Genomic DNA, 22,554 nt, shown 5'->3' on the forward strand with positions numbered 1-22,554 from the left:
AGTTCTGAATCTCCAGCCAGAACTCCCACAGAGTAAGTCACACAAATCATAATAAATTAGGCCTTTTATTAGTAATCATTCTCATCTGCCAATTATTTTTCTCAGGTAGTCCTGTGCCACTGTTTAATTCAGGCATCCTCAAACTACAGCCCGCCGGCCACATGCGGGTGTTTTTGCCCGTTTGTTTTTTTACTTCAAAATAAGATATGTGCAGTGTGCATAGGACTTTGTTCATAGTTTTTTTTAAACTATAGTCCAGCCCTCCAACGGTCTGAGGGACAGTGAACTGGCCCCCTGTTTAAAAAGTTCGAGGGCCCCTAATTGTTGGGAGTAGTTTAAATAATGGCTTTTTAAGGTTTATCTATCTTTTTGTTCCTGGATAGAAGCAGAAAGAGAACAATGACAAGGGAACCTGTGGTTTTATTGTGCTACTTTCTCAAGCCCCAAACCACACACACACACACACACACACACACACACACACACACAGGCAATTTTTTCAAAATAATAATTTCTTATTCTAATATCTAGGCAGAAGATAATATCTTGGCAGAAGATAATAATTTTCATTAATATTTCACATTTTTTCCACATCCCCTTTTAATGAGTATAGCTGGAGAGTGGCACAATTGATCTACCTACCTATCTTTCAAAATTAAAAATATATATTTACTATAGAAAATGTTCAATTATGCTGTAATAATTAATAAGCAATTTAATAAGTAATTTCAGCATATTCATAATGTGTTCTAAAGACAATCAATACACTTCAGAAAACGTTCCCTAAGGAGGCAGTTGAAGGCAGAGGGAAGCCACGCCTGCTGACTGGGGACGAAGCTGTGGGCCACTCGCGGGGAGCTGCGACTGCACGCAGAGCGTGGGCGGGCGTGGGCGGACGTGGGCAGAGCGTGGGCCGGCGTGGGTGGGCGTGGGCGGAGCGTGGGCGGGCGTGGGCGGACGTGGGCAGAGCGTGGGCGGGCGTGGGCGGGCGTGGGCAGAGCGTGGGCCGGCGTGGGTGGGCGTGGGCGGAGCGTGGGCGGGCGTGGGCGGACGTGGGCAGAGCGTGGGCGGGCGTGGGCGGGCGTGGGCAGAGCGTGGGCGGACGTGGGCAGAGCGTGGGCCGGCGTGGGCGGGCGTGGGCGGGGCGTGGGCGGGCGTGGGCGAGAGTGCTGCTGGGGAGCGGACCACGGAGACACCAATGCAGTCCCCAGCGCCACCAAGAGAAACCGAGCAGCTGAGAGAGAGAAGGGTGCAAGGGAGCCACCCGCACAAGCTAACTCCAGGGCGTTCCGGAGCCCCGGGAAAGCAACAGGGTCGTCCCACGGGGTAGTGCCACGAGGGACCCGAGTCAACTCCGGCATCTGGACCCCCTTCTCTGCACCTCCTCCATCCTGGCACCCCAGGTAGTAATCTGGGCTCAAGCCACTGTACCCGCATGCCACACCCACCCCACAGCAGCCAGCAAAGCGCTTGCACCGGGGGCTCCACTCCGCACCCCGAGCGCTCGCAGGGCCAGCGGCGCGGGCCTCGCGGAGGGCGTTCCCAGCCAAGCCCGCTCGGTCAGCAGAGCCGCCCTGCAGAGAGGAGGCCGGTTGTGTTGCTGAGCCTGGGGCTTGGAGAGCAGCGTGGAGGGGCGCCTCAGCCCCGGCTCGGGAGCAGTGCAGGAAGTCGGCAGGCCCTTCCCCAAACCACAGCAGCCGGCAGAGCTCTCTGTGCTGAGGGCTGCTTTCCGCACGCGTGCGTTTCCATCCCCAGCCTGCAGGGCGACCGAGTCTGTGAGCCTCCCGCCACAGGCATTGGGACCATTCAGCTGCTCGGGAGGCGTGTGGGAGAGCCCGTGCTCATCTGAAGGGCGTGGAGAAGCGCAAGAGAACAGGGTTCTGTGGGTGAGCCCCAGACCCCCGAGAACCACCATATTGAAGTTTGTTGTGTCACTGTGACTCAGTGTGCATCAGCTCTGGTTCCCAAGGCAACCAAATGCCTCAGGTGGGCAGACTGAATCAGAGCGGCCTCCCCTCCCCTTGCTCAGTTTAATAGGACCTTCAGCTTGATCCAAGAGTTCCTTGAGCAGCCAGTATCCTGGGGTAGGAACATCACTGTGTCAGAGACTGCTGGGGATAGAGAGGCCCATGAGACTCACTTTGGGGACTCGTGGCAGAAGAGGGGTGCACAATTGTAGCAACCCCCCCATCTGCGGGTGGCATGCAGAGACACACACCAGCGGACACAAGAACCGTGGGGAAGCTCCAGAGCCCATCTTAGGTGGAGAGGAAACACAAGTTGACCAATCTGAGGGGAAAGTGCCTGGGTTTGTGGATAGGGAAGGAAAAACATGGCTATAGACCCCAGCAATCACAGGAGTTGGCCCTGCCATCAGGAGAGCCCATCAAACATGGAAAGGTAGCCCTGAACTCCGTATCAGTAGCTCCCGCTAGGGACCAGATAGGCAAGCTTTCAGCCCCATATAAGCTCACACACCCAGGCTTTCCCACCCCAACCATGATCTATCTTATTCCTCCCCCTACCTCAGGGGGAGCAAGGTACAAGCAACCTCTGGGAGCTACAAGTCTCCTCTCAAAGCTTGGGGCATTTGGGGCATTTGTATACCCAATCTGAGGGACCAGAGACTACCATAGGTACAACAGATTACCTCAGTAACTGGCTCCTCCACACAAACTACAATCAACCACAGCAGGATCAATCCCATAGCTAAAAATAATGCCTTTCATCTCAAGCTATTAGGGAGCAGTAGATTCATACCCACAAGTACAATCCATGAGCTTGGAGCTTAAGAGGGACCAAGCTAACTACACACCACTGGGAAGAGGTGAAGACAATAGGTCAGAGGTAATCCAAGAGGTTCATCAAATCTGCTAAAACACCCCTAAGGTAATACAGTACTAGTGCTCCCCTCCTCAACATTGTCAGAGAACAATCCTTGGGTGCTTGGAGACAGGCCATAAATGAGCTCTAGAATCCCCAGCTGTTGATCAAGAGACCAGATGAGAAAGAATCAGTGAAAGATCTCAGGAAACATGAAAAATCAGAACAAAAAGTCCACCCCCAAAAGAAATCATTAGCTCCTCAGCAATGGATGCTAACTTAATTAAAATAGTTAAAATGACAGATGAAGAATTTTGAATATAAATTATAAGAAAGCTCAATGAAATTCAAGAAAAAATAGAAACTCAACACAAAGAAGCCCCCAAAACAATGCAGGAAATAAGTGAAAAATTCTTTAAAGAAGTTATATTATGGAAAAAACAAACAGAAATTCTGGAAGTGAAAGATGTATTCAAGAAACTAAGAAACACAGCATAAAGCCTTAAGAATAGTCTGGATGATGCATAAGAAAGAATCCCAGAGATTGAAAGTAACACCTGTAAGCTAAACAAATCAGTTGAAGAGAAAGACTACAGAAGTAAGAAACATGAACAAAGCATACAAGAAATGTGGGATTATGTAAAGAAGCCAAACATAACAATCATAGACATCCCTGAGGGGAAAGAGTAAAATACACAAAGGCTGGAAAATCTATTTGAAGGAATAATATAGAAAAATTACCCTGGCCTAGCCAGAAATCTAGACATCCAGGTACAAGAAGAACACAGGACTCCTGGGAGACTCAATGTGAAAAGACAATCAGCACATCACATAGTTATTAGGCTGACCAAAGTAAACATGAAAGAGGCACTCCTTCATGCAATAAGGTGAAAACAGCAGGTAACCTACAAATTAAAACCTATCAGAGTAACTGTAGATTTTTCAAATGAAACCTTACAAGCCAGAAGGGATGGGCGGCCAGTCCTCAGTCTTCCAAAACTTGATAATGGCCAACCTAGAATTCTTTTTCATGCAAAAACTAAGCTTCTTATATGAGGGAAAAATAAATTCCCAGACAAGCAAATACTGATGGAATTTGCGAAGACCAGACCTGCCCTGCAAGAAGTACTCAGACCTGCAATATATGCTGACCAGCATAATTTACACTCACCAGTGTAAAATCACCCAAAAGCTAAAGTCTAGAACCCTGATTCCACAAGCGCTCAAGAGGTAAAACAAAACAATAAGAGTCTACCCAACAGAGTGAACAGAAATAAACCCCAAATATTAATTCTCTATGTGAATGGCTTGAATTACCCACCTAAGAGACACAGGCTGGATGACTGGATAAAAAAATACAAGCCAAATATCTTCTGTTTCCAGGAAACACATCTTACCCACAAGGACTCATTCAGACTTAAGGTGAAGGAATGGAAAACAGTTTCCAGGCACACAGACACAAAAAGAAAGCTGGGGTAGCCATTCATATATCACATAACATACATTTTAAAGCAACAAAAGTAAAGAAAGACATAAATGATTACTACATAGTGGTGGAAAAATAAAATAAGAAGATGTAACAATCCTAAATATTTATGCACCCAACATAGGAACACCCAGAAACATAAAGCAAATCCTGCTTGATCTAAACATGATAAATAGTAATGCCATAATAGCTAGGGACTTCAACACCCCAATGACAGGTCTGGACAGATACTCCAAGCAGAAAATAAGCAAAGAAACAATGGACTTAAACAGAACTCTAGAGCAAGTTGGCTTAACTGGTATCTACAGAACATTCCACCCAAATAATACTGAATATACATTCTTTCTCATCAGCTCATGGACTTTCCCTAAAATTGGTCATACCCTAGGCCACAAAACAGATCTCAACAAATTAAAAAAAATAGAAAGTATACCATGTATCTTCTCAGACCAGAGTGAAATAAAATTGGAAATCATTTCCCACAGAAACACTCATCTCTACACAAAGTTATGGAAATTAAACAATCTATTGTTGAATTACTATTGGGTCATGGAGAATATTCAAATTGAAGTTAAAATATACTTTGAACTAAATGATAACAGGGACACAAGTTATCAAAATCTGTGGAATACAGCAAAAGCAGTCCTGAGGAAAAACTCATAGCCTTAAATTCCCATGTCAAAAAGACAGAAAGATCACAAATCAACAAACTAATGAACCATCTCAAGGAACTGGAAAAGAAAGAGCAAAACAATCCTAAACACAGCAGAATAAAAGAAATAACCAAGATCAGAGCAGAACTAAATCATATCAAGAACCAAAGAAGTACACAGAAGATTAATAAAACAAAAAACTGTTTCTTTGAAAAGATAAACAGAATTGACTGGCATCTTGCTAGATTGACCAGAAACAGAAAGAAAAGGAACTTCATAAGCTCAATTAGAAATGAAAAAGGATAGGTCACAACTGATAACTTGGAAATGCAAAACATCATCTTTGAGCACTATAAAAATCTCCATGCCTCAAAACTTGAAAATGTGGAGGAAATGGAAAAATTCTTAGAAACTCACAACCTCTCTAGGCTCAAGGAGGAAGAAATAGAATTTCTGAAAAGACCAACATCAAGCACTGAAATTGAAGCACTAATAAAAAGTCTTCCAACAAAAAAAGTCCTGGACCAGACATATTTACATGTGAATTTTACCAAGCCTACAAAGAAGAACTTGTACCTGTAATGCAGAAATTATTCCACAACATTGAGAAGGATAGAATAGCCCCTTAACTCATTTTACAAAGCCAAAATCACCTTTATAACAAAACCAGGAAAGGACACAATAAAAAAAGAAAACTACAGACCAATATCCCTTATAATATAGATGCAAAAGTTTTCAATAGCAAACCGAATTCAACTGCACATCAAAAAAATAATCCATCATGACCAGGTGGAGATGGACTTCATCCCAGAGATGCAAGGATGGTTAAACATATGCAAATCTATAAATGTAATTAACCACATAAATAAAAGCAAGAAGACCATATTATCCTCTCAATAGATGCAGAAAAAAGCTTTTGACAAAATTCAGCACCATTTTATGATAAGAAATCCTAAGAAAATAGGCATAAATGGTCATACCTCAAGATTATAAACCACTTCAGTACCAGTGTTGACTACAGTCGACAGCCACAGATGAACGTACACAGCAACTTTAGCCGACAGCTGTGATATGAAGGCACACAGCCGAGCTTTGATTTTAGCTGACAGCCATGATATGAATTTTCTAATTTTTCATTTATCAAGATAAAATTATGAACATTTAAAAATAACAATGAAATCATATATATATATATATATATATATCCTGTTCTGATTTACAAGTAAAGCTGCCTGTAAAGTCAAACAAGCTTTCAGTGTTTTAAAGCTTTCCTCATCACACAAGAGCAAAACGGATTCGTCGTCAATGCACAGCACAAACTATCATGTGGACTATGAGTGCTGGCTGTGGGCAAGGTTTCGGAGCTGATGAGCGTGGTACCGAAGTGGTTAAAGTCATATACAATAAAGTCACAGCCAACATCATATTGAACAAGGAAAAATTGAAAGCATTCCCACTTAGAACTAAACCAGATGAAGTTGCCTACTATCACCAATTCTATTCAACATAGTGCTGGAAATCCCTGCCACAGCAATCAGACAAAAAAGGGGAATCAATGGTATCCAAATGGGGGAAGAAGAGATCAAACTTTCACTCTTTGCTGATGATAAGATATTATATATGTAAAACCCAAAGTGTTCAATGAAGAGACTCCTGGAATTGATAAATGAATTCACCAAAGTTTCAGGATACAAAATCAATGCACACAAATCAGTAGCTTTCATATATGCAAATAGCATCAAGCCAAGAATCAAATCAAAGACACAACATCTTTCACAATAGCATCAAAGAAAATTAAATATTCAGAAATATATTTAATGAAGGAGGTGAGAAACCTATATAGGGAGAACTACGAAACACAAAGAAAAGAAATTCCAGGGGATGTAAATAGATGGAAAACCCTATCAGGCTCATGGATTGGCAGAATCAATATTTTTAAAATGTCTATACTACCTAAAGTGAACTATAGAATCAATGCAATCCCTATAAAAATACCAGCATTATTTCATGCAGATCTAGAAAAAATAATTCCATGCCTTATATGTAATCAGAGAAGACCCTGAATAGCCAAAGCAGATTGCTTTGATTTAAGCAAAAAAACAAATTAGAAAGCATCAATCTACCATACTTCAAGGCTATAATAACCAAAATATACTACAAGGCTATAATAACCAAAACAAAATGGAACTGGCACAAAACAGAGACATAGACCAATGGAACAGGTCTGAGAACCTATATATAAAACCATTCTCATATTGTCTCCTGATCTTTGACAAAGCAGACAAAAACATACACTGGGGAAGAGAATCATTATTCAATAAGTGGTGCTTGAAAAATTGGATAGCCTCATGTAGAAGACTGAAACAGGATTTGCAGTTCTCATCTCTCACAAAAATCAACTCATGGTGGATAACAGACTTAAATCTAAGCCATGAAACCATAAGAGTTCTAGAAGAAAACATTGGAAAAACTTTTATAGACATCAGCCTAGGCAAAGAATTTATGAATAAGTCCCCCAAAGCAAACACAGAATCAATAAAAATAAAAAAATATGACCTGATAATATTACAAAATTTCTGTGCAGCCATAGAAACTGTAACTAAGCAAACAGACAACCTATAGAATGGAAGAAAACATTTGCATGCTATACATTCGATAAAGGGCTGATAACTAGAATCTATATAGAATTTAGGAAAATCATCAAGAAAAAATCAATCAATCCCATTAAAAAGTGGGCAAAGGACATGAACAGAAACTTTCTAAAGAAGACAGAATAATAGCCAGCAAACATATAAAAAATTGCTCAATATCTCTAATCATCAGAGATCAATATCTCTAATCATCAGGAAAATTTAAATCAAATCCATAATGAGATATCACCCAACTCCAGGGAGCATGGCTTTTATTGCTGTGTATTTTGCAGAAGCTTGGTAGCCTGGCTCAAAGAGACTTTGAGTGTCAGATTGTATTCCTCATTCTCCAGCCTCAAATTCAGGACTGGATTTATACCTATAATATGATAGCTGTTACCATCGGAGGATGATAAATGAGGACTATGTTTATAACTGCAAACCCTGCTTGGCAATGTTCTCTATAGTTATGTTTTATGTTGCTTATCTTCAAAGTTAATGAGGCCACATAAGCTATTCCTAATATGTGTCCAGACTAGCCTAGCCACAGAAATCCCAATCCATCTCTCTTTCTGTGTGTGTGTATGTGTGTGTGTGTGTGTGTGTGTGTGTGTGTGTGTGTGAGAGAGAGAGAGAGAGAGAGAGAGAGAGAGAGAGAGAGAGAGAGAGAGAGAGAGAGAGAGAGAGAGAGAGAGATGGCTGTGCCCTGAGAGGCATTACTGAACTTTATGATAGTCTGATGTGAGAATTACTCAGAAATAATTTTCACTTAAAACTCTACACATACCATGTGAACATTTTAGGGCTGGGAAGATTGTCTTTCTGTCTGTCTAGAATAATTTTGCTGGAATTTCTGACATAAATCCTTGACCATGCTGACTTCCTTCTGTTTCTTGGAGATGAATAAGTTTAATTAGATTTACCAACTACTGTCTATATTGAGTCTGCCAGTCAATACAAACTGACTTTTGATTTTTTTTTTAGTAGAGTTACCTTCCCCTGCCTAAGTAATTTTCATTCATGATTTGTCTCCATTGCTATTTGTGACATCTTTCAATCTGAGGACTCATGTCTTTCTTAATTCCTGGAATCATTTCTGGAAATATCCATAAAATATTACCTCTTCACCATATTCTTTATTTTTTGATTCCTAGAAACCTCATTAAATGCATGTTCAATTTTCTTAATTTCTCTTCCATAATTTCTAACTCTTATTTTTGATAATACCCAAAGTTTTACTTTCCAATTATCTATTCTTTTGGGGGGACAATGTTCTGTGCTCTAATTTTCCTTATGCAATTTCATATCTGTAGTATAATTTTTATTTTATTGGTTACTTTTTAAATTTCTAAAATATTTACTTGGCTATTTTTCATAGTCTTTTTTATTTCATATCTGTTCTTATTCTAATATTTTTTCTGTGTAGTTTATTTTTTTATTTATCTCTGGGAGGATTTTGAACATACTAATTGTAGTATGCTTTTTAGATAGCTTGATCAATTCTGATTTAAAAAGCTAATTCTTTTTGTAATTGTTGTATTGATTGCCTTTCATGGCAGGAAATTTTCTAATACCTCTTATTTTAACAGCACTATTAAATATAATTAAAATTTAATAAGCAGATAGCAGACTTGTGTTTCCATGATTGATGTCATGTGAGATTAAGTGGTAGTATAAGTCTAAGAATAATAAAAGCTAACAATTATATAATATTTTCTAACAAATGTATGTATTGGTTATTAAGATAATAATGCATTTATTCCTCATTAAAAGCATACAAGGTAGATACTGTTATTAATTTCATTTGCAAATAGAAAATTTCAGGAAGGAGTGCTCAATTTAAATGTTCAGGACACTCAGTAATGGTATTGGGTGCAGGCATCTTTTTGATAAAATGGCTTCTTTTCCTTTGGGAAGATGGCTGGTAGTGGGATTTCTGGGTCATATGGTAGGTCTAGTTTTAGTTCTTTGAGGAATCTCCATGATGTTTCCCACAGAGGCTATACTAATATTCAGTCCCATTAACAGTGTAGAAGTGTTCTTTTCTCTTAGCATCAATGCCAGCATCTATTGTCTTTGGACTTTTTAATAAAAGCCATTATAACTGGGGTAAGGTGATATCTCATTATGGTTTCAATTAAATCTCCTTGATAATTAGTGATGTGGAGTATTTTTTCATGTTTATTGACCATTTGTCTATCTTCTTTCAAAAAGCTTCTTTTCATGTCTTTTGCCCACTTTTTAATGGGCTTTTTTTTTTCTGATTTGCTTGAGTTGTTTGTAAATTTCGATTATTAGCCCTTTATTGAATATACAGCTTGGTAATATTTTCTCCCATTCTGTAGGTTATCTATTTGTATTGTTGATCATTTCCTTAGCTGTGCAGAAGCTTTTTAATTTAATCAAGTCCCATTTATTTATTTTTGTTGTTGCTATAATTGCCATTGGGATCTTATTCATAAATTCTTTGCCTAGGCCAATATCTAGAAGAGTTTTTTCTATATTTTCTTCTAGAATTCTTATGGTTTCATATCTTATACTAAAGTATTTTATCCATCTTGAATTACTATTGTCATCTTACTTTATTTCATCCAGTCCAAGTATTACACTTTGACTTTAATTTGCATTTTCCCACTAGTTATACAATAGGCTCTTCCTAACTGCAGGTTCCACACCCACAGAAGTAACCAACCATGGGTGAAAAATATTCTAATAAGAATTAATAACTATAAAATAATAAAAATAATAAATACAATATGTCAACTATGTACATTTTATTAGGTATTTTAAGGCATCTAAAGATTTAAATTATATGGAATATGTCTTTGTAAGTCACATGCAAATGCCATGCCATTTTATATAAGGAACTTGAACATCCAGGGATTTTTATATCCCAGGGGGTTGGGAGGTATCTTGGAAGCAGTCACCCTCAGATGCCAAGAGAGACTGTACTGAACATGTGCTTATTGGCCATTTTATGGCTTGTTCATAAAGTAATTTTATAAGTATATTTTTTTGTGTATTCTCTTTAAGAAATTTTTATCTAACTCAAGTTCACTAACTTTTCCTCATATGTTTCCTTGTAGAGACTTTATAGTTTTAACTCATATGTTTGAAAGCAGCAGCCCTTTTAAATCTGTGATATAGACCCCAAATTTGTCACTTTCCAAACTCAGTAATAGAAAATTTACTTATTGGAGTTATAATTGTCACTGGGCTTTGTACTCAGAAAATAAGTTGGTAAATCATCCAATAAACTAACTCACACTAGTGTTTTAATATTTTTCACCTTCTTTTGGATAGAGATTTTTGGATTAAACTTTAAGCCAACAAAAGTGCTAACTGCAGACTTTCCGGGGCTCAGTGTCATTTGAGCAAGGACATTATTTCAAAGCATTTGGATTGTCCTGGTGTCACTAATTACATCACCAGAGAGAAAACCTTCAGAAAACTAGAGCATATCTTTTCACTCTGTCACATTCCCAGACATTTTTTAAACACCAATTGTGAGTTTCAGGGATTCTAAGGGTTGGCTGTGATTTGGAAGACAGATTGATCACCAAATAGTAATTTGAGGAAACAAATTGATAGGAATTGATTATTGGTATATTTACTGTAATTGGAGACTATAAAATCATCTGCTGAGCTCTTTAGGGTTTAAGCACCAAATCTGAGAGGACTTTTGTCCTCTGTTTCTTTGGTTTTGCTCTCATCGCCATTATGTGGCATAATGTACTAGGAACATTGGGTTTTAAAAAAGTCTTGGCTACCTGCCATTCCCATTACCTTCTGTCATACAAATTTCTGCTCCTACAATAAGCAATGTGGTAAAAAAAAAAAAAATACTTCCTTATTTTTACTCTCTCATTTACTTTTTTTTCTTGTTTTGCTCCTCAAAGTGACATTAGAAATACTGCTTCAAAGACTAACAGGCAAGAAAGATGTTTAGGTCAGAACCTAAGTTATAATCAAAGCTCATTACTTCCCACAAAAGGGAGGAATGTGGCATCAATGCAAGGTTTCCTTTAAAATTATGAGTAATTTTTCATGCATTTGCTGTCAACTCTAATATGTACCTGGCACTTGTATTTCTTTAAAAATTCTTCTAACTTAAAATATATCTTCTGAGGAGTATATTTGCATGGGAGAAAAATCATAAAGTACAGAACACTCTTGCTGATTGAAACACACTTAATGTGATTCCCTGCTGCATTTCTGTAAATGCCACAAATCTTTCAGAGATGCCTGAGGAAAATTATATTTTCAGCTGTGTTCAATGTTTAGGAAGACTTAGTTTGGAAAAATTCAGGTCATCATTTTTTTTTTTTTTTTTATGAACTAAGAAAAAGGTTACTCTGTGTTTGTTCCCCTATAGACACAGGAAAAATATCACAAGCTACTTGATTAAAAACCATGTACCCTGCCTACTACTATATCATAATTTATTCCAAACACTTTTATAGTGAAGAAGTGTTTTTAAATATATTATTCATTTCTTAAAACTTGTTTTTACTGTATTAAAACCTGGGAGTACGTGTTCTACACAGAGCAATAAGTGCAAAGCATAGCAAAATATAATGATTATGTTAGATAATAGTTTATTATATTGACTATGGCAACAAAAACTCAAGTGCAAGTCTGACATGGTGCACCTAGACTTTAGGTTTTGCTAAATCAGTGCAGAGGGAGTTATTGATGAAGGTAGTGTCTTGGCTGTCTCTCAGATGCCATTGCTTACTAGTCATCTTAGATTATTTGTCAGCCAGGTGTTTCCATTTGTTTGGAAAAGAGAATGTTTTGCTTTAGTAATTGAGAGTTGAAAAATAAAGCCATTCCCTTTTTGAATCCATAATGTACTGTTTATTAAATTTACACTATTTTCATAGCCCCAGATTTCTTCCCAAGAAAGCTTCAATCCTATTATCACATCCAAGGATTAGAGCTGGAGGTTATGGAACTTGACTCCTCAACATCTGTTTGATCCTCAAATTAGGCCATTCTTCATAACCTTTCTCCTCCAGAGTGATTGGTTAAGGAAAACTGGAAACTATTAAGAGAACACTTTGGGGGCTGCCCACACACTTCCTGGTTGCCTTGTTTCCTGCACCGCCAAGGATCTGATGCTTGGGACTGCCGCAGTCCTCTTGCTGTGAGGGTTAGGCTGAAGCTAACAGATAGAGAAGAGCAGAGGCCAAGGCAGGCAGAGAGCTGGCTCCAGAGCCTGCCACATATTTACTGAAGCCGTCCTGTTTCCCAGCTTTTTGTTTGGGAGACAAATGTCCTCCTCATTGTTTCAGCCAAAATGAATTGAGGATCACTTTTCCTTGCATCCAAAGACATCTCTCCTGCAATATTAGTTAAATGTTTTCTTGCAACTGGGGCATTTCTAATTATTTGAACAAATATTAAATGGCTTTGTTATGGCATTATCTAAACATTATCTTAATATTTATTTCTCAATATATAAAGTGCAGGAGCTGATTAAAATCAAAGTCCAATCCTCAGATAAAGTCGTGCTTTCACCTTAATATACACATGGCACTTGTATATTTTTAAATTCAGATAAGTTAAAATATATCTTATGAGGAATGTATTTGCATAAGAGAATGCCATAAAATAAAAAAAACTTCCTGCTGATTAAAACACACTTAATCTCATCCCATGCTGAATTTATGTAAATTCTACAAATTTTTCAGAGGGACCTGAGGGAAATTACATTTTCAGCTGTGTTCACTGTTCTGGGAGGAGTAGTTGGGGGAAGTTTAGGTTATTATTCTTTTTCTTTCCATGAATCAAAAAAAAAGAACATAGTGAGAACTTGTCTCTACTAAAACTAAAAAAATAAAAAATAAAAAAGATTAGCTGGGCACGGTGGCACACACCTGTAGTCCCAGCTACTGGGGAAGCTGAGGCGAGAGAGTCACTTGAGCCCAAGAGTGCAGGGCCACAGCGAGCTATGATCATGCCATTGCACTCCAGCATGGGAGGCAGAGTGAGACCCTGTCTCAAAAAGAGAAAAACAGTTTATTCTGTGTTTGCTTCCCCATGGACACAGGTAGAATCTTTCTAGCTAGCTGTACAACTTTTGAGACCATTTTCCCCAATGTTCAGTGTTTTAATGTATAAACTATAAAATGTATGTATCATTGTATAAAAATGAGAAAAATTTTAAACATACTATATGTTTATAATGTATTGTATGTGCTTTATTATGACTTAGTTGTGAAGCATTTTATCTGGACCACTGAAGGTAGCATTTGCCTCTATCTTCTCTAAGCCTAGTCACTACAACTTTGCCATCTTGTGACAAATGTAACAGATATCATCTGAATATGACAGTCATAATTTTATTGCCTTTTGGTTTTTCAACCAACAGTTTAGGAATTATTTTTGGAAAAGAAAGAAACCTCAATCTTTTTTTTCTGTAAACATTTAATCTTTCTGATTATTCAGATTTGGAAGCCTGTGATTGCCTGAAGCTGAGCTGATGTGATTGACTGAGACTCAGCTAGATGTTACAAAAAATTAAAAAAATACACACACACACACACACACACACACACACACACACTAGTAAATTAGGCTTTCAGTCAGCTTATGTACTAAGTTAAGTTGCAGTTTGTTACATAGGAGCTCAAGGAAAGAAAGCAGCTTCTGGCCAAATTTAGTTTAATTTAACTATATATATATATATATATATATATATACACATATATATGCACATGCATACATTTATGTGTGTATATGCATACATATATGTATATAGATCCTATTTCTGTGTTTTTGTAATCTTTTTAATTGAGTGCAGCTGCTATTGCTAATAAATTATTTTCATGAGCACAGTGAAAAAAATATTTAGTGCCATTTCCTTTATCTTAAAGGTGCATTGTGCACTTTTCCTTAAATATCTAGCTTTTTAAAATCCCTTAAGACAAAAGAATAAAAATACTACTACTATATCATTTAATATGAGATGCTACAGATTGTAACATTTGCCATTATTTAAGGTACTACTAAGAAAAACCACATCAGAATGAACTACATCTTAACTTTTTTATTTGTATTTTTTATCCTTAAGAATTTTTAAATTGTATACCTATTTAAACATAAGTTTTTAAATGTCACTTGGGTGCATAAATAAAAGGGAAATATAAGAAAAATAAATTGATCCAGGTGTTCCTTTAAAAACTTAATATTTAAAGTCTAACTCATTTCCATAACGTTTTAATTCAAAATCATTGATGCCCATGTTTTTCTACAAATTATTTTCCTCTGTGCTAGAAAGAGCTGAGATGATAGAGCTTTTCTTATACAAAATTTCCTCTCTGGTATTTTATTCCATGTTGCTGTTTTGATGTTGATGCTTTCTTGATGATGCAAAAAGGTATTACTAGAATATTTTTAGCCAACCTGAAATTATATTCTTTCTTCAAATGATTTTTGAATGACCTATTGACTGACATGTTGAGGGGCTGTAAGTGACCATAAAAGTCACCAAGAGCAGAAGAAATTCACTATATTTTTTATTGTGTTCATTTTTTAGTTTTGCTGATATGTGTACACGAACTGCCACAAGGACCGAGATATGTGCAGGTTAGTATAAGGGCTCGAGCATCTCCATTTCATAGAACTTTTAGTCAGTTATCTATCAGCTCACCTGACACTCATCCAAGTTTCTGAGCATGCATAGCAAAAGTATTGAGGGAAATCTCATTCTTAGGAATTGTTTTACAGCTTAAAATTAAATATGGAAACAACTTTTAGTGACCAGCAATTATTTCTAGCTTCACAGTGATACACTGCTTTTTATAATCAACACTCATGATCTTGATCTTTGTAGCACTGACATTATGATTTTAAAGCATGTCAAAAACTGTGGATAAATCAGAATTTTCTAGACAGTTTTTTCCCCAGATTTAAATCACATTAGAAATTAACCACTTTGGTACGACCTTTGACTATTGTCGATAGCCACAGATGAATGCGCACAGCAACTTAGCCTACAGCCGTGATATGAAGGTGCACAGCCGAGCGTCGACTTTAGTCGACAGCCAAAAGCTTTTACTTTTACAGCTTTTCTCTCTGCAGTTGCAGTATGTACATTCAGCTAATAAATTACTACAAATCTGTGACCTTTTAACAAGCCCTTGGTAGGAGTTATTATAGTTATTTTCCTAAAGCTGCCTGTAAAGTAAAACAAGCTTTCAGTGCTTTAAAGCTTTCCTCATCACACAAGAGCAAAATGGATTTGTCGTCAATGCACAGCACAGACCACCGTGCGGACCGTGAGTGCCGGCTGTGGGCGAGGTGTCCCGGCAGGTGAGCGCCCTACTGAAGTGGTTAAGTAACTTTTAGTCAAAGTAGACAGGACATTTCCAGCACATTAATGTTTGATGCCTTAAAAATAGTACTAGATTATACATAAGTCAGTCATGCCTGTCTTTCTTTGCTGTGGATTTCTTGTATCTTATAAAGAATTTGACAGTTTTTTCCTGCCTTCATTTGTGTCAGATACCATGTGTCATGTAATCTTTCGGCAATATCTTTGTAACAAAACATAACACAGTTACGGTCATGTGCCACATGATATTTCAGTCAATGATGGACCACATATATGATGGTGGTTTTATAATATTATAATACTATGTTTTTACTATATATTTTCTATATTTAGATATGTTTAGATGCACAAATACTTATCATTGTGTTATAATTGCTTGCAGTATTCATTATAATAACCTGTACAGGTTTATAGCCTGAGAGCAATAGACTCTACCATAGCCTAGGTGAGTAGTTAGACCATCTAGGTTTGTGTAAGTGTACTCTATGATGTTCATACAAAGACAAAATTGCCTCCTGATGTATTTCTCAGGATGCAGTCCCATTCTTAAGTGACACATGAAAGTATCTTCTTAGGTCTGTGAAAGCATTTGGTTTTTGATTCACAAGCCAACATACAATTGTGGTCATTGCTCTAGACGATGAATACTCCTCAAATGTATTGCTTGTAAGCTTTGTTTAGATTCTGCCTTATTTTATTTCTTTTAATTCAGTGTATTTTAGTATATTTTAACACATTATATGTAAATTAAGCTAAACATATTTACAAGTGATAGTGCACATTTCTCAAAATTAATGACAATTTGGACATCTGTTTCCAAATTTTCACATATATGTTCCTTGAGACATACTTCATGATAGCTACATAGCTGACAGTGATTTTCAGATACATTGATTGAAAGACATACTCAGTTACAGAGATGTTAAAATGTGGAAGTTTACAATTTTAAACAGATAAAATATAAACTTGTATAAAACTGTATGTTTTAAGATTAAATTGTCTATTGCCTATTTCTGAGGAAGACCCAACTGGTGATTTACTCCTGGCTCAGAAACAGATTGGTAATGTAGTATGATTATGTATGAGAAAATTGCAATGGTTTTTATGACAGTACAATTCAGCATTTTTAAAGTTATGACTTTTTTTAGTATAGTATTGGAACTGTAGGCATGGCTTTGTTAACTCAACATTTTTCTACCAAACCTAAAATATTAATTATAAAATTCATAAAGGTCGGATATTATCACTGAAAAATATTCACTGTAGCAACATGAAACTCATGTGTTTACCAAGTTTATGTACCCCAAGTAAAAATCCTGTACTGGTGGTGGAGACAAGATGAGACATTGAGACAAGATGAGAATTATACCCATAGGAAGATTTTTTTAAAGAAAGTTCATTGTCTTAGTTTTTTGTGTGCTGGTATAACAAAATATCACAGACTGGGTTATTTATAAGCAATAGAAATTTATTTCTCATGGTTCTGGAGGCTGGGAAGTTCAAGATCAAGGTGCCAGTGGATTTGGCATCTGGTAAGGGCTGCTATCTGCTTCCAGGGTGGTGCCCTGTTGCTGCATCCTCTGGTGGGTGAACACTGGATCCTCACAGGGGAGATGAAGCAGAAGGAAGGGAGCCACCCTGTTGATCCTTTTAAAGGGCTGGAATCCCATCCACGAGGTGGCTCCACCCTCGTGACTTAATCATCTCTTAAAGGTCCCACTTCTTATTGCTGTCACATTGGCAAGTAAGTTTCAACACATGAATGTTGAAGCACATATTTAAACCATAGCAGCCATCAAGGACTCATGAAGAATAATGGATCGCTTTCTGAACAGTCTAAAAAATTGACACTTGTCAATAAGAACTACCATAACTATACTATTATTTTATTCTTTACTGTAATTTGTGAAGAGAGTTAGTAAATTTCAATGTCAAGATTGGGTCTCTCACTAAAGCAAAGCTAAAGGATGTGTAGTATTCTGTAGACTTGTAACAAATACCTGCACACATGATTTCCTGAGAGGGTAAGCTCGGTGGTTAGATTAAATCCTCTTGTTAAAATTGTAAAAAGTCAACTATAAAAGAACTATCTAAACTATTAATAAGCATGGTTATATTCTATTTCTTAAATATTAGGTATTTATAACTATTATAATAAAGTTTTGCTTGAAAACATAAAATAATTTTATAGAAACTTGATTAGGACAATTAGATGAATATATTTGACATGTTAATTAATCAGAAACTAGGTTATCTAAGTGTTTCAGTGCTTTGTTTCATATGTGTGTGTATGCATGTGTATGTTTTCTTTTTTGCAGAATGCATTTGAAACATTTTTCCCCCAAAGGACACCAAAAATGCATTTTCATATGTGTATACTGACAAGTGTCATTCCTGTTAAATTGATTATAGCTTTATTTACTAGTAGTTCACTAGAAATCAAGATGCATTGATTATAAAGCTATGTCTAAGTAAATTATGCTCTTTTATCACTATTTCAGCACTTACCAAGCTGAAAACGCGATTCCGTTATTATTTTTCAAACTGGAATAAAAATTTTTACATCATTTGGCATGATCTATGTTACACACAAAATTATTCAGTAATTTGAATTTATTAACTTCTAAGGAGTATTAGTAATTGAATAAGTAGAACAATTCGAAGTTGTGTGTATTTTAGGTTTGAGAAAACTAGTAAATACTTCAATGTTGTTGAGAGTAAGGCTTGCACTGCAAGAGAAATACAAACATGGAAAGGCAAAAATATCTGTGGTGATGCAAAAATACTTAGCATAATGTTAATATATTGTCGAATATAGTAATGTCAAATATAGCAATAATCAAATTATAATTATATATCATGGTCAAGTGGTATCTAGCATAAGAATACAAGATTGATTTCATACTAGAAAAGAATTCAGTGAAATTCCCTGATTAACAGAACAGATTAAAAAGAAACATCTCATCATCATCTTTATCTTAGGCTGGCCATTTCAAGTGTGGGCCAGATTTCGCCCACCACTTGCTTTTGTAAATAAATGTTAACAGAGCCACATCCATGGGGGTACTATTGTCTACGCTGCTTTTTTGCCTCAATAGCAGTGGTGAGTTGTCACAACAGAGACTGTATGGCCTGGAAATATTAAAATATTTTCTATCTAACCTTTGCAAAGTTTGCTGGCCAGGCGCAGTGGTTCCTGTCTGTAATACTAGCACTTTGGGAGGCTAGAGCAGGAGGATTGCTTGACCCAGGAGTTTGAGACCAACCTGAGCAACATAGCAAGAACCTGTATCTACAAAAAAATAAAATAAAATAAAATAAAATAAAATAAAATAAAATAAAATAAAATAAAATAAAATAAAAACAATTAGCCAGGTGTGGTGGTGCACTCCCATAGTCCCAGCTACTCAGGATACTAAGACAGGAGGATCACTTGAGCCCAGGAGTTTGAGTTTCCAGGGAGCTATGATGATGTCGCTGCACTCTAACCTTGCAACAAAGCCAGATGCTGTCTGATTTACAAAAAACCAAAACAACAACAACAACAAAAAACTGCTGACTCCTGATCTAAAGAAATGTGGACAAATGCTTTTGGCAAAACTTAATGGCTATTCATAATGAAATAAAACTCAGCACACTGGACTTTAAAAGGAATTTACTACCTGATAAACAGCATTGATGAAAAACTACAGCTGGCTACATACTCAATGGGGAAAGACAAAGCTTTCTTCCTAAAATTGGAGAAAAGCCAATGCTGCTGTCTCTTAGCGCTTGCGTTCGGCTTTGCGCTGGAGGTCCTCGTCAGTAGAATAGAGCAAAACAGAGAAACAAAGGATAACAGATTAGAACAAAAAGTAAAAGTGTCATTATTTGCAGGTGAAATGATCATCAATATAGAAAATACTAAGAAAACTACAAAATAGCTATTAAGAGTAACAATGGGCTGGGTGTGCTGGCTCACGCCTGTAATCCTAGCACTCTGGGAGGCCGAGGCGGGAGAATCATTTGAGCTCAGAAGTTTGAGACCAGCCTGAGCAAGAGCAAGACCCCTCTCTACCAAAAATAGAAAAAATTAGCGGGGCGTGGTGGCATGTACCTGTAGTCCCAGCTACTCGGGAGGTTGAGGCAGGAGGATTGCTTGAGCCCAGGAGTTGGAGGTTGCTGTGAGCTAGGCTGATGCCACAGCACTCTAGCCCTGGCAACAAAGTGAGACTTTGCCTCAAAAAAAAAAACAAACAAACAAACAAAAAAAAAGAGTAACAATGAATTCAGCGAGAATGCAGAAGACAAATGCAATGTAAAAATCAATTTTCTCTTGGATATCAGTGAAAACGGCAGGACCTGGGAATCCTCTCAAAGGATGGAGAGCAAGGATGAAGCAAGGATGAGCAAAACTAGCAAAAAAAGAAAAGAAAAAGAAAAAAAGCACCAATATTTTCCGACTCTAAGAATTCAACCCAGATTGTTATTTAAAAAAATAAAAACTGAATCTTGGTGAGAACACAGAGCTTTATGATTTAAAGTGGCCAGTCTCCACCCTCCAGCCCTGAGAAACCAACAACCCGGAAATCACAGTCAAGACCGCCAGCGTGGCTGTCCCCCGCCTCGCTCTCAGATAACCGTCCTCTGTGTCCGCTGGTTCCCTGGGACACTCACTTGCAAGACTGTCTTTATTACACCTGATAGGAGTTCTCCCAGTTCAAAAGGCCTTTCTCCACCACCACTTTTTGTTTGTTTGTGGGTTTTTTTTGCTTTTGCTTATTTTTTGTTTTGGTTTTTATTTGTTCATTTGGTTGGTCTTTTTGTTGGTATCCTAAAAGCAATCACGGTCATTGTATTTGAAACATATAAACCCAAGGATATTTTTTATAATATTTTTTGGAATGGGAAACCATTGGCATTAATATAAATGGCTATCCATAAAGAATTGGTTATGTAATGTGTGAATATTCACAAAATGGGAATTTTGAAAACATAGTAAGATGCCACGATTAATTTTTAAAACATATTTGGATTAATGAAAAACATCAAGGTCTAGAGCAGAGTATATATAATATTATTGTTTAAAGTAAGACGTGTGCTCACTTCGGCAGCACATATACTAAAATTGGAACGATACAGAGAAGATTAGCATGGCCCCTGTGCAAGGATAACATATCGATAACATTTATTAATAAAAAATAAATAAATAAAGTAAGATGTGTGTGTGTGTGTGTGTGTGTGTGTGTGTGAGTAAGTATGTGAAAATGTCAAAAATGACAGTTACTGGGTGGGTAAATGGGGTAATATTTTTAGAGATTATTATAATATTGTTACTATTATTATAATAAATACTATAATATTTTACATTTTAAAAATCAAATAAAAACTGTTCTTTTGTAATATTAATCTATGAAATTAAAATTTGATAAAATCTTCTTGGTTATGGGATGCTCATAATAGGAAATTTGTGAGTGGTTGGCAGGAAAATAATTTTGTGTGGGATGTGATCATTAGCATAGAGACAGATTGTAAAAGGCTAAGAGCACTCTTAGAGAATGACTAGATATTATTTTTCTAAAGATTAGAATGAAAATCTCTAATAAGATTTCTAGGGCCTGACATTTATTTACTCCATTTACTTGCATTCAATACAACACCATATTAATTAAATGAAAAAATTGAGCATTAAAGTTTACTGTAACTGGATTTAAATAAACATCTTTAAAAAAGAGCTTATTTAAGAGTCTGCATTACACTGGATAGAGCATGATATTGCATAGGGACTTAGGGATTATAAAGATAAAACACAAAACCAGTTTTGAACTTTTATTTTTGCAAAAGAAAATAGGGAAAAGGGAACGTGAGAACATGGACAAATGAAGTTCCGACCTCCCACACAGTCATGTTTGTATACTGGAAAAAATGATAAAGTTTAACTAGTTAACAAATTCACCCCCTATCTCCCAAAGTCCCATTCCTGGGCAACCAGTAACCTACCTTGCTTCTCCATAGATTTGCCCGTCTGGACATTGTATATAAATGAATCATACAATACATGTCCTCTTGCGACTGCCTTCTTTCACTTAGTGTAACGCCTCCAGGGTCCACCGATGCTGCAGCTAGCATGCATCAGCACATCATGTACTTTTATTGCCAAATAATATTCTATTGTATAGATATACTATATTTTGTTCATCCATTTATCAGTTGAGGAACATTGGGCTGTTTCTACTTTTTTGACTATTAGGAATAATGCTGCTATGAATATTTGTGTATAAGTTTTTGCAAGGACTTATGCTTTTTTTCCTCTTTTTTGGGAGGGTACATACCTACAAGTTAAATTGTTGCATCTAAACAATTTATTGTTTAGCCAGTTTGTGGTCAGAGGTTGTACCTGAGCCCCTTGTGCTAATGAAACTTTTGCGCTGCATCGCAGAACACGTATGCAGCTTGGGGAACGCCTGGTACACAACGAGTGCACACTCCCGGCTCTGACTGCTCTGGGTGCACACAGCCTGGCACACACGCAGCCTCCCCAATCCCCAAGTTGACTGTGGTCTCAACCCGGTTCTTCTTCGCTGTGTCTTTCCCTGGTTATCTCTGATGCAGTTTTGGCTGCTTTTCCATTTCACATGTGTT

General features: G+C 37.2%; 1 non-coding gene across 1 annotated transcript; it reads left to right on the top strand.

Annotated features, from left to right (window-relative positions):
- The first annotated feature begins 21,010 nt into the window (after positions 1–21,010).
- On the top strand, positions 21,011–21,119 carry LOC142872017 (U6 spliceosomal RNA). Its single transcript, XR_012920265.1, has one exon. It is a non-coding gene; the product is annotated as a U6 spliceosomal RNA (small nuclear RNA).
- Positions 21,120–22,554: the final 1,435 nt, after the last annotated feature.

This window comes from Microcebus murinus, chromosome 7, assembly GCF_040939455.1.
Source record: "Microcebus murinus isolate Inina chromosome 7, M.murinus_Inina_mat1.0, whole genome shotgun sequence".
Taxonomy (NCBI): Eukaryota; Metazoa; Chordata; class Mammalia; order Primates; family Cheirogaleidae; genus Microcebus; species Microcebus murinus.